Source organism: Macrotis lagotis, chromosome 4, assembly GCF_037893015.1.
Source record: "Macrotis lagotis isolate mMagLag1 chromosome 4, bilby.v1.9.chrom.fasta, whole genome shotgun sequence".
Classification (NCBI taxonomy): Eukaryota; Metazoa; Chordata; class Mammalia; order Peramelemorphia; family Peramelidae; genus Macrotis; species Macrotis lagotis.
The window spans coordinates 91,364,004-91,378,377 of record NC_133661.1 but is presented as its reverse complement, the minus strand read 5'-3'; the positions used below and the strand labels follow the sequence as shown (position 1 = coordinate 91,378,377).

The 14,374-nt window shown below is 35.7% G+C and overlaps 1 pseudogene; it reads left to right on the top strand.

Annotated features, from left to right (window-relative positions):
- The first annotated feature begins 10,260 nt into the window (after window positions 1-10,260).
- LOC141519950 (COX assembly mitochondrial protein 2 homolog pseudogene) lies at window positions 10,261-10,548 on the top strand (annotated as a pseudogene).
- The last annotated feature ends 3,826 nt before the right edge of the window (window positions 10,549-14,374 follow it).

Here is a 14,374-nt window from a genome sequence, read left to right as displayed (position 1 = left end):
TACACACAAATCCTGGGTTCACCAAGCTACCCAGGAGAGCAGTTTCTTTCTCTGCAAGCCAGAGCCAGGCATTGTGAGAGTAGCTGCCTAATCTTGAAAGCCTATTGAGTAAAGAATATGATTGACAAGATGGAATAGCACTAATCTCACTATTGTGTTCTCCTTCCTTCTCTCCTTGTCAAAACAAAGATAGTTATATTCCTGGAAGAGAGTGATTGATGGGGCAGATTGTTCTTTATGAGGAAGTGGTATTTCGGTTCTGAATACTGGAATCAACATTTGTTAGAGGATGATAACCTATAGAACAGACCCTTGCCTGAGGGATGGCCTTCACCTGGAACTCACTATAGACTCCATAGACATCCTCTATATATTCACATACTTTGGATCATCAGTAACACTTGTCTAGACCAAGCCTGCACCTGATTTCTCTAGCCATGTCCAGAAATGCTGAAGAAAATTAAAGCAAGAAAGGGTAAGGAGGGTGATTTTTTTTCCCTTTTGGGAACATAAATGATTATTGCTAGTAATCTTGTAAAATCCAGAATGTAAATATTGCAATTTGTAGTCAGTATACAATGTCTGTATGGATTTTGCAGATAAAAAATAAGTGTAAAGAACAGGAAAGAGGATGGGTAAGAGAAGAATAACCCTATTCAATAGAAAATCACAGAAAGGTAAAATAGCTTAAGGACAAGATGGAAAAGACATTTGTTGTATATCTATTAAGTAAGGGGACTGGGAGAGAGATAAAATAACAAATAATATACAGCTTCTATTCCCAAGGGATTAACAATGTAGTTGGGGAAGCAAATTGAAAGACAAGTGAACTGGGAGATGGGAGGATGGAATTCTAATCCTAATCTTCTGTCAAAATTATAGTGTAACCTTGGGCCTAAACACCTTATTATGTTGACTAAACAAAGAAAGCTAAGAATAAAGAAGGACATATGGTATTGGGTTAGACATTAAGGGTGGGCTCTCTCAGACCCAGGCCTGGACCCATATGTCATGGTATCATAGCTTTTTAGAGCTGAAAGGAACCTTTAATCAAACCAACATAAATCTATCACAACGTGTCTGATAAGTGACTGCTGATCTTTGACTCTGCTTATAGATAAACCTCATGACTAGAGCTCAGAGTTGAGGAAATACATTTAACTTTTGGATGCCTCTTGTGGAACTGATTGATTTTTTTTAAACTTGTATAAGATATGACATTTATCCCTATTGAATTTTGTTTTATAGGCTCTGACCTAGTGCTCTGATCTATCAAGATCTTTTTTGAAACTTATTCTGCCATCTGGCATATCAACTCTTTTTCCTACCTTTGTGTTTTCTGTCAATTAAATACAATGCCATGTATGCCTTGGATCAAGTCATTAATAAATATATTTTAAAACAAAACAAAACAACTTCATTAATATACAGTTATACACAGAAACCTGTGGGCTTCTCTTAGAGGCATCCTCCCAATCTGGCACTGAACTGCTAAGGACTGGTCTTTGAATCTGATTAAAAGATTGCTAATGATCACTATGCTAATATCTAAGAGAGGATACAAACCCAATTCTTTGTATCCTCAAGTCTAGTGCCTACTTACCAAAGTTCAGATTTCCTTTCTCTTACTCTCTACCTTAGTTAATCGAGATGAAGAGAGAAATGGAGATTAATTCACTTCATATCCCTGGGCATCTTTCATCAGCAAGACAAGGAGGTTTGATTAGAGAGCCCCTAAGCTCCCTTTCAGATTAACAGTTTGTGGTTTTATAAGATGATGAGATGCTCAAATATTTTCTACAAGCAAATGAATGTTAACATACAATTTAATTGTCTTGGGAATCTTTACATATATTCCAATGGGATTTCCATTCCATTGTGAATGTGTTGGGAATTCTAATTTAGGTTTTGCTTAGACCCAGTTTATGAGTTGTCAAAGAAAATCCCATTAATATGCAGTCAAGACACTTTTTAAAATTAAAAATCTTTCTCCAATTTGATAACCAATCTAATTTAGCAAATTTGGAAATTACTTTATTTAATAGGAATTTGGCATAAAGTTCAGATCACCTAAAAATGAGCATCACCTATAGGAGAGTCAGTAGAGACCCCCTTATTGGCACATGTGTGAATATTCCATATTATTCTACTGTGTGACTGGGAACAACCTTTTTCCATTGGATCTATAGCAGGAACTGTGTCTTTGAAACTACCTAACTGGGACTGAGTCGATCTTTTTTATTCCATATGCAGGCATAAAGGACTAGCTCTTTCACAGAGTTGACATCACAGTAACTGAAGCAGGGTCAGAGGTCCACCCTACCTATCCCTAGGCCATCTGACTTTAGAAACAGGCTTGGAATTTTGACCTGTTTTATTTGTATTTTTCAGCACCAGGTAGATAGTAGAGTCCCCAACCCTGACTTTTAAATAGATAAATGGAACAGGGGATGTCATAGACTCCCCCAAATTGGTAAACCAGTAAATAGGAGGCTCTCTTCATTCCCCCTCATTGTACTGTATAACTCAGGGGAAAGAGAGAACGGTGACAGATATGAACCTCAGATATTGAGGTCAGAGCAAATCACTGTTAGATTTAAATAGCTTTAAGAAACCAAATCTGGAGTCAGAAGGACCTGAGTTCAAATCTGACCTCAGACACTCAATAATTACCTAGTTGTATGACATTGGTCAAGCTTCTTAACCCCATTGCCTTGCAAAAACCAAAAAAGAAAAAAAAGGAAACCATATTTACTCTCAGATGATAAATATTTGCCACTGTTTAATATTTAATATTGTGTTTCTGTAGAGTCAATAGTAGATAGAATACTGAATTTAGAGTCAGGAAGTCCTGAGTTTGAACTCAGCTGCTTATACTTAGTGACTTCATGGTGCTGTAACAACAAATCACCTGATTTGCCTCAGTTTTCACATCTGTAAAATAAGAATAAAAACAACAACCAGCTCACAGGGTGGTTGTGAGGATCAGATGAAGTGATATATACCAAATATTTGTGACCTTTGAAAAAAATATAAAAATTAAAGAAGCAACCTCAGGAAGCAACTTTCCCAACCTAGGCTTTAGGTTCCTTCTCTGTAAAATGAGATTACATTGGTAACTTCTAGGATTCCTTTTAGATTTTATATTTGGAGACTTCAGTATTTTTGTCTGCATAATACACTGCACTTGATATATTTTTGCTGAATGTCTGTCTTTCTATGTGTGTATTTATTCTCCTCAATATCTCTAAAAAGGTAAAAACTGATTTTTTGCCCCTTCAGCACTCAGTGCAAGGCTTTGTACATGGTATGACTTCAAGTATTTGATGATGAAAGGAAAAGAAGGGAACACAAAGACCAACCACAAACTCCAAGTACAAGATGAGCAGAATATAAGTATTATATTTCAGAGATAGGAGAATACTTTGAGTCCAGAAAGTCAAGTGAGAGTTTTCTCTAACATTCAATATCTGAATAGTCTACTTGAAATAAAGCTTTTACAAGGATCTAGACAGTTCTCATACAACTCTTTATAATTATGATAGCTTTTTTTATTTAAAATTATACTGGATTTATAGCATTTATTCAAAGTAGGGTAGATTACATTATTTGTACTTCCCTTCTTATAAATCTTAACCTGTTTTTATTTTCTCTCTCCCTCCCCTTTGAGTACCACCCAGTCTTTGTCCATTGGGTGGATCAATGAATGATGCTACTTCTGAAAATTACTCAATTATCTTTTTTGTGTCTCTGCATATACTAAACAGATCAAATGCAAAGCAGCCTCTTTGGGTGATGACTATATCATCTATAACATCTGAAGCATCTGTGAGATCCATGATAAACTCTAGTAATGGTAGGGAGGACTTGTCCTCTAAAGCTTTCTCCTTATTAAAAGAGGCCCTTGGCAAAGGGGTGTGTGTGTGTGTGTGTGTGTGTGTGTGTGTGTGTGTATGTGTGTGTGTGTGTGTTTGTATATACTGGAAATGTCAGGGACTTGCCAGCATTTGCATACATCAACATACAGAGAAGTGAAAGAACACAGACATGTTGAGGATATAAGGACTACAAAAAATCACATCATCTATGTGATCCCTGCTAGTCACACCAAACTATTTACAATTGTCCTTAACTTCTTCCAAGGCTATTCTCTCTTTTGATGACTTTAAAAGACAACATAACCTCAGTCTTCTTTTGATTTGATGGAATAGTTTGTTCCCTGTAAAAGTTTTATTTTTCTGAACATGTTCTCTATCTACCCTAATCCCATATGTAACCAAGGTAGAAGTCAGCCTCCCCAGATTCCAACTCTACAGAAAAGGAAATAAATAAGTTCATTTCCACAGTTGGGCCTATGATATATCATGATACGGTTTTAGCTCATTAAGATTCAGAACCTACTACCTTCAAGTTCCTATAACTTTAGAATTCCAGGTTTGAAAAACCAGAGGTTACAAACTCAGGAAGGCTAAGGACTATTGATGGAATTTATCATTTTTGTGGATTATTTAAAAGTATTGGAGTATTTACAAGCTCTCAGTTTTATCAACATCATAAAAATATAGTAACTATACCTATAGATAGATAGATAGATAGACAGATAGATATAGTAACTATATGATAATTATAATAACTAAAGTCAAGGCTGTAATGAGATGCAATATGACTGAGCCAGAGAACTGAAATTTAGAGGATGCCAATTTAAAAACAATAATCATCTTAAAAGATTTTTAATTTTTAATTTTAAATTTGTTTTTCTGGACAGAACTTGTTCTCCTACACCAGTTTAGAAATGGTTGAATAATTGTTACAAGAAAAATTAAAATAAGAAGGTACCAAATGAAATACTCTCCTTAAATGACTACACTTTAACCATGGCTCTTCTTGGCCCAGCCCTACCCCTTCTCACTCTTTCTGTAAGATCCTCTCCCCAAAAATAGTCTTGTTGAATCCATTCCCCATAGGATTTTTTCCTTTTGGTTTTTTGCAAGGCAATGGGGTTAAGTGACTTGCCCAAGGTCATACAGCTAGGTAATTATTAAATGTCTGAGGTCAGATTTGAACTCAGGTCCTCCTGACTCCAGGGCAGTGCTCTATCCACTTGTGCCACCTAGCTACCCCCTTCCCCACAGGACTAATGACAAGATACTCCCTTCCAATAAAAGACTGAAGTATTATTTCCTCTCCCACTCAACTAATTTGTCCTGAATCTTTTTTATATAATTTGTATAACACGAATGACAATATTGATATGTTTTTGTGATACTTATTTCAGGCTCTAATATTCTTTCTTATAGGTCTTCTATAAACCCTTGCATCTCAAATAGTATTATCACTACCTGCATGATCTCTGCTTCAACGAGTATTGGCAATTCTTAAAATATTGATGGACTTTTTTAATGGCCTAGCCATTCGTCAGCATGCTATAGTCTGGGCAAAGTGAATTTTTCATTCACTTTGTTTTTCCACTGTCAGAGCTTAGACCAATAACTTTTCCTGAGCTGTAGATGCAATTGTTATAATGTTACTTTCACAAAAGATTTATAGGAGCTCAAACTCAATAGAAAATGCTGTCCAAAACTGTACCAAGTCTATGTTTTATGTAAGGCAATGGGAAAGGAAGCTAAAATAAGAACTTTCCAGTGGAAGGGAATATAAAAGAAACTGGATCCTAACATTCATATAAACCCAAAGAATGATGAGGAAAGAAAATCATAATTCTCCTTGCTTATCTCTTTATTGTTTAGGTGGTAGTGAATGTTGATTTTTGAATTCCAAACCTGACCTCCTGATTTTCCCAGGGCCATTCTTCTAGCTACATCCCAGTGACCCTCCCACACTGACACTGCTTCACTCCTTTTGCCTCCCACTCTGATTAGTGGCATAATGGGCAAGTGCACTGGGCTTGGCATCAGGAAGACCTGTGTTCAGATCTGTCTTCAGACAGTTGCTAGCTAGGTGACCCTGAATAAGTCATTTAACTTCTGCTTCTTCATCTGCAAAATGGAAACACTAATAGCACCAACCTCCCAGGATTGTTATGCAGGTCAGATAAGATTATGCTTTTAAATCCTTTAGATACTATATAAATGTTGTCTATTATTGCTGAGTTCCTTCTTGAAACCTCCATTTGAAGAAGTACCCACCTAAGCTATGCTCACCTGAATAAACCTCAAACTCTCTGAATTATTTTTCCACCTTGTCCCTGACCTGTGTAATTCCCCCATACTTCCCTGCCTTGGCCAGTTTTGTTTTGTGTGTTATCTTCCCTGGTTAGAAAATAAACTCCTAATAAATGCTTTATCTTATCTTGAACTTGACCTCACTTATTCTTTAGACACTCCTCTGATATCTCTCTCCTTTTTTAAATTCCACACACCAATCTTTAGAACTTATCTTTTGATGCAGACATCAGATCTTTGACCTTTTAGTTTCCAAAGTTATGTTCATTCTTATAGTTCCATCCCAATCTTTACTCCATGGGTTGTACCAGACTATCCCAATTACCCTAATCAAGGAAGCTGGTTTGTGGATCTATTGGGTAGAAAGTCAAGAGTGTTTGTTAGGGTACTAACCTATGATGAATGAGGTATCCAGGAGGGAGCATGGGAAAGGAGGGAACTCTGGTCTCTGGACTAGTGTGGTGGAAGACTATAGAACATGGTGACTGTCAGGATTGAGGAGGAAGAGGGAATCCTAGATGACCTTTTCTGTGTGTTTGTGTTCACTTATGTTGAGAAGGCATTTTTTTTCTGCCTATCCCCCACACTCTCTTTCCTCTGTTCAGACTACTGACCTCCCTAGTTTCATTTAAGTTCCAACTAAAATCCCATCTTCTACATCAGGGGTGAGGAACCTTTTGTCTGCAAAGATCATTTGGATATTTATAATATCATTCATAGGCCATACCAAATTATCAACTTAAAAATTAACCTGATATATTTGGTCAAATATTGAATTAATTCCACCCCTAAAAAGCTCCCAGAGCTGTATTTTAAGATTTGCCTATGATTTCTGTAATAGAGCCAGACCAAATGATTTCACCAGTCTTATGAGGTCAGAGACTAGATGTTCTTCCTCCCAAATCTTTTCCCCCTACCTGTGTTCAAGCTCCCCTGCCCTGATATACATCAAAGGTAGGTGTTAAAGAATTGAAAGTCACAGTACTTCCCTCCTAATTTCTTTTATACTTTGCAGGGGCCATTTTTCATGAGAATGATTTGACAGAGGAGGGTTATTTTCTTGGTTTATATGGTGGATCTAAGACCTCAAGCAGCTTGCTCTATGCTTGTTGAATAAGACTTCATTTATTTATTCGATATTAATTCAATAAACATGCAATAAACCTGTGGGCACATGGTGACATGGGCACATGACATAATTTCTTAGTATCCTGGGCAACTCTCTCAGACTGTAAATTTCAGAAAAGATTCTGATTTTTATGGCTAAAGGAGTTTCCATACATGAAGAATCCCTACATTTGATAAAAATAACAATCTAACAACCAACCCACCCCACAAAGTGCAGCTATTGTGTCTCCTTTTAGTTTTCAAGTTTATCAGTGTCCTTGCTAAATATGTACTACCCAACAGTGAACACAGTATTGTGGATGTTGCCTAAACATTTTTTGTAAAGTTGACATTGCTTTTTGTGAACTAGTTAGCCCAGAGAATTGGATAACAGGATTGTAAATTTTTTGAACTGCAAGAAGCCATAGAGATAATCAAATATAATCCCCTCACTTAATGTATAGTGATTCCTTGACTTGAAGTTTTGTCAAATGAAAGATAGGAATTTAGAACAAAGAATTTGAGATGAAAACATTATTACTTGCAGAATAACATATAACCTCTTACATAGGCTCAAAAATTACCCTAGGATTTAGGTTCTTTCTGAATTCACATAAAACCAAAGCTCACAACCTTTCAATACCACCTATCTATGTACTTACTTTTAGTAGTTAGCCAGAGAGCACAATGAGTTTAAAAGAAAGGCATTAAATGAAATAGTCTGGTGATAAAAGTAGCAATAGAAAACTACTCTGTAATAATTATACATGCCTGTAGTGGAGAGTGGACAGTTATAGGAATCATGCATGGTAGTTCACATGCATGGAGAATATATAAACATACATATGCAAAAGGGAGGGAGATATAATCAGAGCATATATGGAAGACCACACTTCCATCAGTCCATGCTGGATTTCCATCAAAATAGATCCCCATTGCTCTGTTCCAAGTTTCTATTGCTTCCCAATGGGTGTCTGCTGCTCTCTGCTATTTTTTCTTTTTGGTGGGACTTTTTTTTAAGCTCATTTCTCAGAGTTAAGCTCCAGTAAAAAGCAGGTCTTCACATACTGTATTGTCAAACAAGAAAAAAATATCTTTCTCTACAAAGATAAAAGTCTATCAGTTTCAAGGAGTTATCATTTTGGATACATGTGTGCATGTGAGTGCATGCTTGCGCACACACACACATACACACTCACACACACACATATATATACACACAGCAGTCAGCTAGCTTGAGCTCATTTACCTTTTAAAATGATTTATTTTTCTGACGTTATTCTTGTTTGGGGTTAAAAAGTTCCTTTAAAAAACCAACCCAACTCTAGTCAATTCCTAGTAGACACCCACTTCTGGTGGCTTCATTCCAACAAAGGATAGAAAGGTATTTGGGTTCCCTACCATTCAAACCCTTCTGAAAGCACAAATGGAAATCAATAAACAAAAAGGTTAGATCAGGATGATCATCTTTGACTTCAATTCCTTTGTGGTAAAGTCATGCTGAAATATCTAGATGGGGGCTATGTTTTCACAATTTCAAATCTCAAAGCCCCTCTCAACCATCCTCCATTCTCTTTTCCTTTACTTTGTCCTCTATATTTTCTCCTTGACACGGTCAACCACTCTTGACTTTTCTGATGCTTCACTTAATGCTGAGATCTCAGTAATCTTAAAAAAAATAAAACAAACAAATCTTTCAGTGCACTTTGCTATCTTCTTAAGCTATCATTTGATATATTTTCCACTTTTTACAGCTGCCTAGAAAGTTTTTCATAATTACTGCCTCTATAACTTCACCTTTTAACTCTTTACAATATAATTTCTTTTTCTTTTTTTCTTTTTAATCTTTTTGCAAGGCAGTGGGGTTAAGTGGCTTGCCCAAGGCCACACTGAGGTAATTATTAAGTGTCTTGAGGCCAAATTTGAATTCAGGTACTCCTGACTCCTGGGCTGGTGCTCTATCCACTGCCCCACCTAGCCACCCCTGCATTATAATTTCTAACACTGTCACTTAAATGAAACTCAAATTGTTATCTCTCAGAGTTCAATAATATAGTTTCAAAATCTTATTTCTTTAAAAAAATTTTATTATCATCACAATATATTCTTATATTCCTTTCCTCAAAAACCATCCCATGTAATTACTAGTATTTCTTTAAAAAGTCAAAATAAAAACCAGTAGAACTGATCAATACAATAAAAAAAGTTAGAAAAGGGTAGGGTAGGAAATTTTTTTATATCATTTCTTTGAAGCCATGCTTTTCTTTAAATTTGTTAACATTGCCATGATTTTTTTTTTTTTATGATTTGCCCTTTCTACTTACATTGTTATAGTAATTTCATAGATTGTTTTCTCAGCTCTGTTTATTTCACTCTGTTGGTTCTTTTCATTCCTCTACATATTCATAGCATTCATTATTTCTTACAGGACAGTAACATGCTATTATATTAATGTGCCACAGTTTGTTTACTCATTCTCCAACTATGGGTATCTACTTTGTTTCCAATTCTCCGTTATCATCAAAAGTGCTGCTACAAATATTTTGGTGTATGTGGTGACTTTCTTCTTATGCTATTTTTGAAGCTGTTCCCCTGTTTTTTGTGTTGTCAGTTTTGTTAGCATATTTGTACATATATTGAGGGTCTCCTTGTTTCACATGTGAAAAGTAAACAGGTTTTTCAAATAATTTTACAGTCAAATAGTTGATTGAAAGATTCTGAGAATTCAATATCCAAATGTTTATTTTTTACATATATTCTTAAAAAACCACGCAATTATACAGAGTAAAATGATTCTTTAGAAAAGTTATCTGCCCTGGGCTAAGCGTGGGGTGCATGCGCTGCGTGACCCAGAGCCCAGCAGCCGCGGCTGCTGGACACCGCACTTGGTTGAGGCCTCCTCCCCGGGCTACCCGTAGGGCATCTACTGGGGTGGAAAATTTCTGTATTGGTCCACTATCTTTAACAAAAGATGCATCCAGACTTGTCTCCTCATCTGCACGCTGAAGAATGTAACTTTTTAATTAATCTATTAAAAGAATGCCATAAAAAGCACAGTGTCCTGAAATTTTTTTGGTCACTGTAATGATCTTGATCGTGAAATGCTGAAATGCCTGAAAAAGGAGTATGGAGAAAGGCGGTCTAAGAGCAAGGAAATTGGAGAAGCTAAGCGTCGGAAATTTTCTAATATTTCAGAAGAGTCTGAGAACTGAGTTCTGCTTTTGCTAAACAACTTGACTGATAAATGAATGAACATCTGAATATTAGTTAGTAGCTAGAACATCACCATGTTTGAACGCAATATTTCTTAAACATCGAACCCTTTTATGAGCTGCAGAGAAATTTGGTACAAAACTCTGTTAGTTGCAAGACTACAAGAGTGAACCTCTCTTAATATCAACAAAACATCAACATTTGAATAATGATTATTTGTTTATTACCTTCTATAAGAAAATAATTTTCCTTATGCCTATTAACCTGGAGGAGTTAGAAGGAATGAAGGAAGGATGTTGCTATTAGTCTATCCTTCATAACTACATTAAATTATTATACTTCTCTTCAGTACCTGGAAGTGTCAGCATACAAGATCTCAGCTATCTTCTACCCCTTAGGAAACAGTCTTCATGAGTTGTGGCTGAAAAAATGCTTTTTAAAAAGATAGTGGGAATAAGTTGAAGCATGGAGAATCCTGGGAATCTTTAGCCAAAGATAAAATGTTTTGTCTTTTCAACTATACTTGGAAAACTGTTTTCCCCAGTGATTAAAAATTTGTAATACAAACTGTAAAAAAAAAAAAAGAAAGAAAAGAAAAGTTATCTGCCAACAAGATGTTTGCCATACATCTGTTAAGATCAATAACAACACATAATTTTATTTGGTGATTCTCCAATTTTCAATATCAAACAAGGTAAAAAACAGGTAGGAAAAGCTTCCCCAATTATTATCATTAAGGAGCTTGGCTAGAATTGAATTTAGTGAAAAAGGAACTCCCAATACATCAGCTATTCTTAACCTGAGACCCACATGTGAACTTAAATAGAAAATATTCAGATTTTCTCTAATTTACATTTAGTATATCCTTTCATTATTTAAGAATATCAATCAGGCACAATTTTGGGATATCTTTGATGGAGAATACCATCTGTATCCTGAGAAAGAATTGTGGAGTTTGAACAAAGACTAAGACTTTCTAGGTACCTTTAATTTTTAAAAAATTGTCTTATGTAATTGTGCTATATATCATAATATATTTTTCTTCTTTTTTTTTAGGTTTTTTACAAGACAATGGGGTTAAGTGGCTTGCCCAAGGCCACATAGCTAGGTAATTATTAAATGTCTGAGGTCAGATTTGAACTCAGGTACTCCAGACTCCAGGTCTGGTGCTCTATTCACTGCACCACCTAGCTGCCCATATATGTTTCTTCTTTAAGGATGTGATTTCTCTCTCATCACGTTCAAATTAGATCAATGAATAAACCTTTCTAAAATTAAAAAAAAAAGAATATTATTCCAAGAAGGTGTGCATAAGATATACTAGATAACCAAAAGAATTATTGACCCATATCAAAAGATTCAGAAAAGCAGTTATAGATGGAATGCTTTAACTCTCAGTTGTATGTAGATGACATGCTATTGGAGATGCTAAAAGTCCATAATGCTAAAGAGACTTAAGGAAATCTTCAACCTCTTAATGGAGGTGGACAGTCCCCCTTATCTTTACATCCTTTATTTCATCATTTTTTTCCTCTTAGAAACTCTAGTTTCTTTCAAGAATTAATAATAATAAATTCTACAAGCAGTCTTTGAGATCCTTGACAACTCTCTTGCCCTCTTCTCCAAAGCTTGCTAGAAACTTCATCTCTGATAACTTTCATCTACTTTATATGTATCTCATATATACCTATGGGTCTGTTCATGCTGTCTTCCCCCAAAATAATGCAAATAGGGACTAGTTTTACTTTTCTTTATTTTCCCAGTACTTAAGCACAATAGTGACACATAATTAATATTAAAGAAATTCCTGGTGACTATTACTGTAGCCGCTGGTAACTTGTTTCTTGGGTTCAGTTCTGCCTCATGATGAATAGTAACTGAGACTTGGGAATGCAATGGTAGACATAAAATAAAAAATTTATTAAAAGAGATTACAACACATAAGAAAATGGTAAGTAAAGAGAGACAGAGACAAAAGAGCAGTCAAGTTGAGCTTGACTGGACCAACAAGTTAGAAAAGACTGGTGGCCCTGAGTGGAGTCCTGCTCAGGTTTTTATGTCTTACCTCTTATCCAGAGGGCAAAAGGTGAACTCCCTTTCTCTTACTGGACCTGGAATTAGGTAGAAGGTAAAGACTAAGGAGATCAGGATTCAAAATTTACATTAAACAATGAATCAATGGTAGTCAATTTACATTAAAAATGGGGATCTCCACCCAATTTGACAAGATTAGCAATCTTTAAGATTACAAATTTTGTTTCTGTTACAATCATAATTCTCTACATCTTCTCCATGGTAGTCAATTTATATCTCAAGAGTAGGTGGTAGTCAATTTACATCTCCACCCAATTTCTACATTCAGAATTCTCTTCATCTTTCCCCTGCATCAGTACAAGAGCCTGCTGATCAGTCTCCCTACCTCTTATCTCTCCCCATTTCAGCCTATTCTTCAAATCCATCTTCCTGAACTGTGGGTCTGACCTTGTGTCAAGCCCCCCTCCAATCAATAAAATCCATTGACTCCTTATAAACTCTAGAATCAACTAGAAACTACTTTGTTGGGCTTTGAAAAACTTTTATAATTTGGTCCCTTTGTACTTTTTCAGTCATCTTGCATTTTACTTGTTACATATGTTCTACAATCCAGTGGTACTGGCCTCTTTGTTGTTTCTTGAATAAGACACTTCGTTTCTTTATTACATGCATTTTCACTGGCATCCCATGTGATTGAAATTTTCTCCTTTTTTTATCTTCACCTCCTGAATTCTCCAGTTTCTTTCAAGTTTCAGCCAAAGATCCACCTTCTTTAAGACCTCTCTTAAATCTTAAAAACTTCTCTCTGAATCTACCCCCTAATTTATCCTGAATTCTTTCATTTCTTCCATTAGAATGTGAATGTCTTTCTTTATATCCTTGGAGCTTAGTTCAGCTCTTATAGAAGGTGTCTACTAAGTGCTTACTGGTTTGCTTCTTGCTTGCTTGATTGAAATGAGTGAAACATAACTAATGGCCAAACTGTGATATGATTGTCTGTTGGGTTGGTTCATAGGTATATGAGACTTGGACAGCTCCATGGATAGAGAGCAAGCTGTGCCCAGGGTTTAATAGAAAGATGAAAATGGTCTTGATTGCATCTGGGAAATCAAGCAACCCAAACTTTTTCCTGAAATAAAATCCCTTGATTTTTGATCATATTCATATTTTCTGTTTTCTGCAATATGGTGACAAATCATGGAAATGAGAATTTGCCTTATTCATATGCACATATCATTCCATCCTCCTATTTCCATTTTAAGATTTGCAGACCCCCACAGAATAGGGAATGGTAATATAAAGGTTATTAAAGATTAAAAGGAATATGTCTTAATGATTCCTGAAGATTTAGTTTCCTCTTCTATTAAATAAAAGGATTTTTATCATTATCAATTCTTTCATTCACTCTACAATTTTTTACTGTGATTTGTTGGTTTTCCAATTTTAAAATCAATTAAATTGTTCTGTTTGCTTACCACTTGTGATCCTTTCCCCAGCTGTACTCCCCAATTGACTTACACCCATACTATTGTGTTTTTTCTCTCCATGGATATCTCTACATAACCTTTCCATATCGTCTGACCTTGTTCTTCTTGTTAGGCTATATTTGAGTTCTGTTTTTACTCAGTCTCATTTCTCTCCTAAAGCTCTGTGACTTCTCCCTTCACTCTAATAAGACCCTATTAATGTTGTTTTTGGTGCCATTTGTGTGCTAGACCCTGACTCTTCCTACCCTGCACTATTATGAGGATATGAATGATTCTCTTTTGTTACAAAGACTATGAAGACCCCTCTGGAAGATGATGGCCTTCACTTCCATAGCTTTCACCTTCAATTTC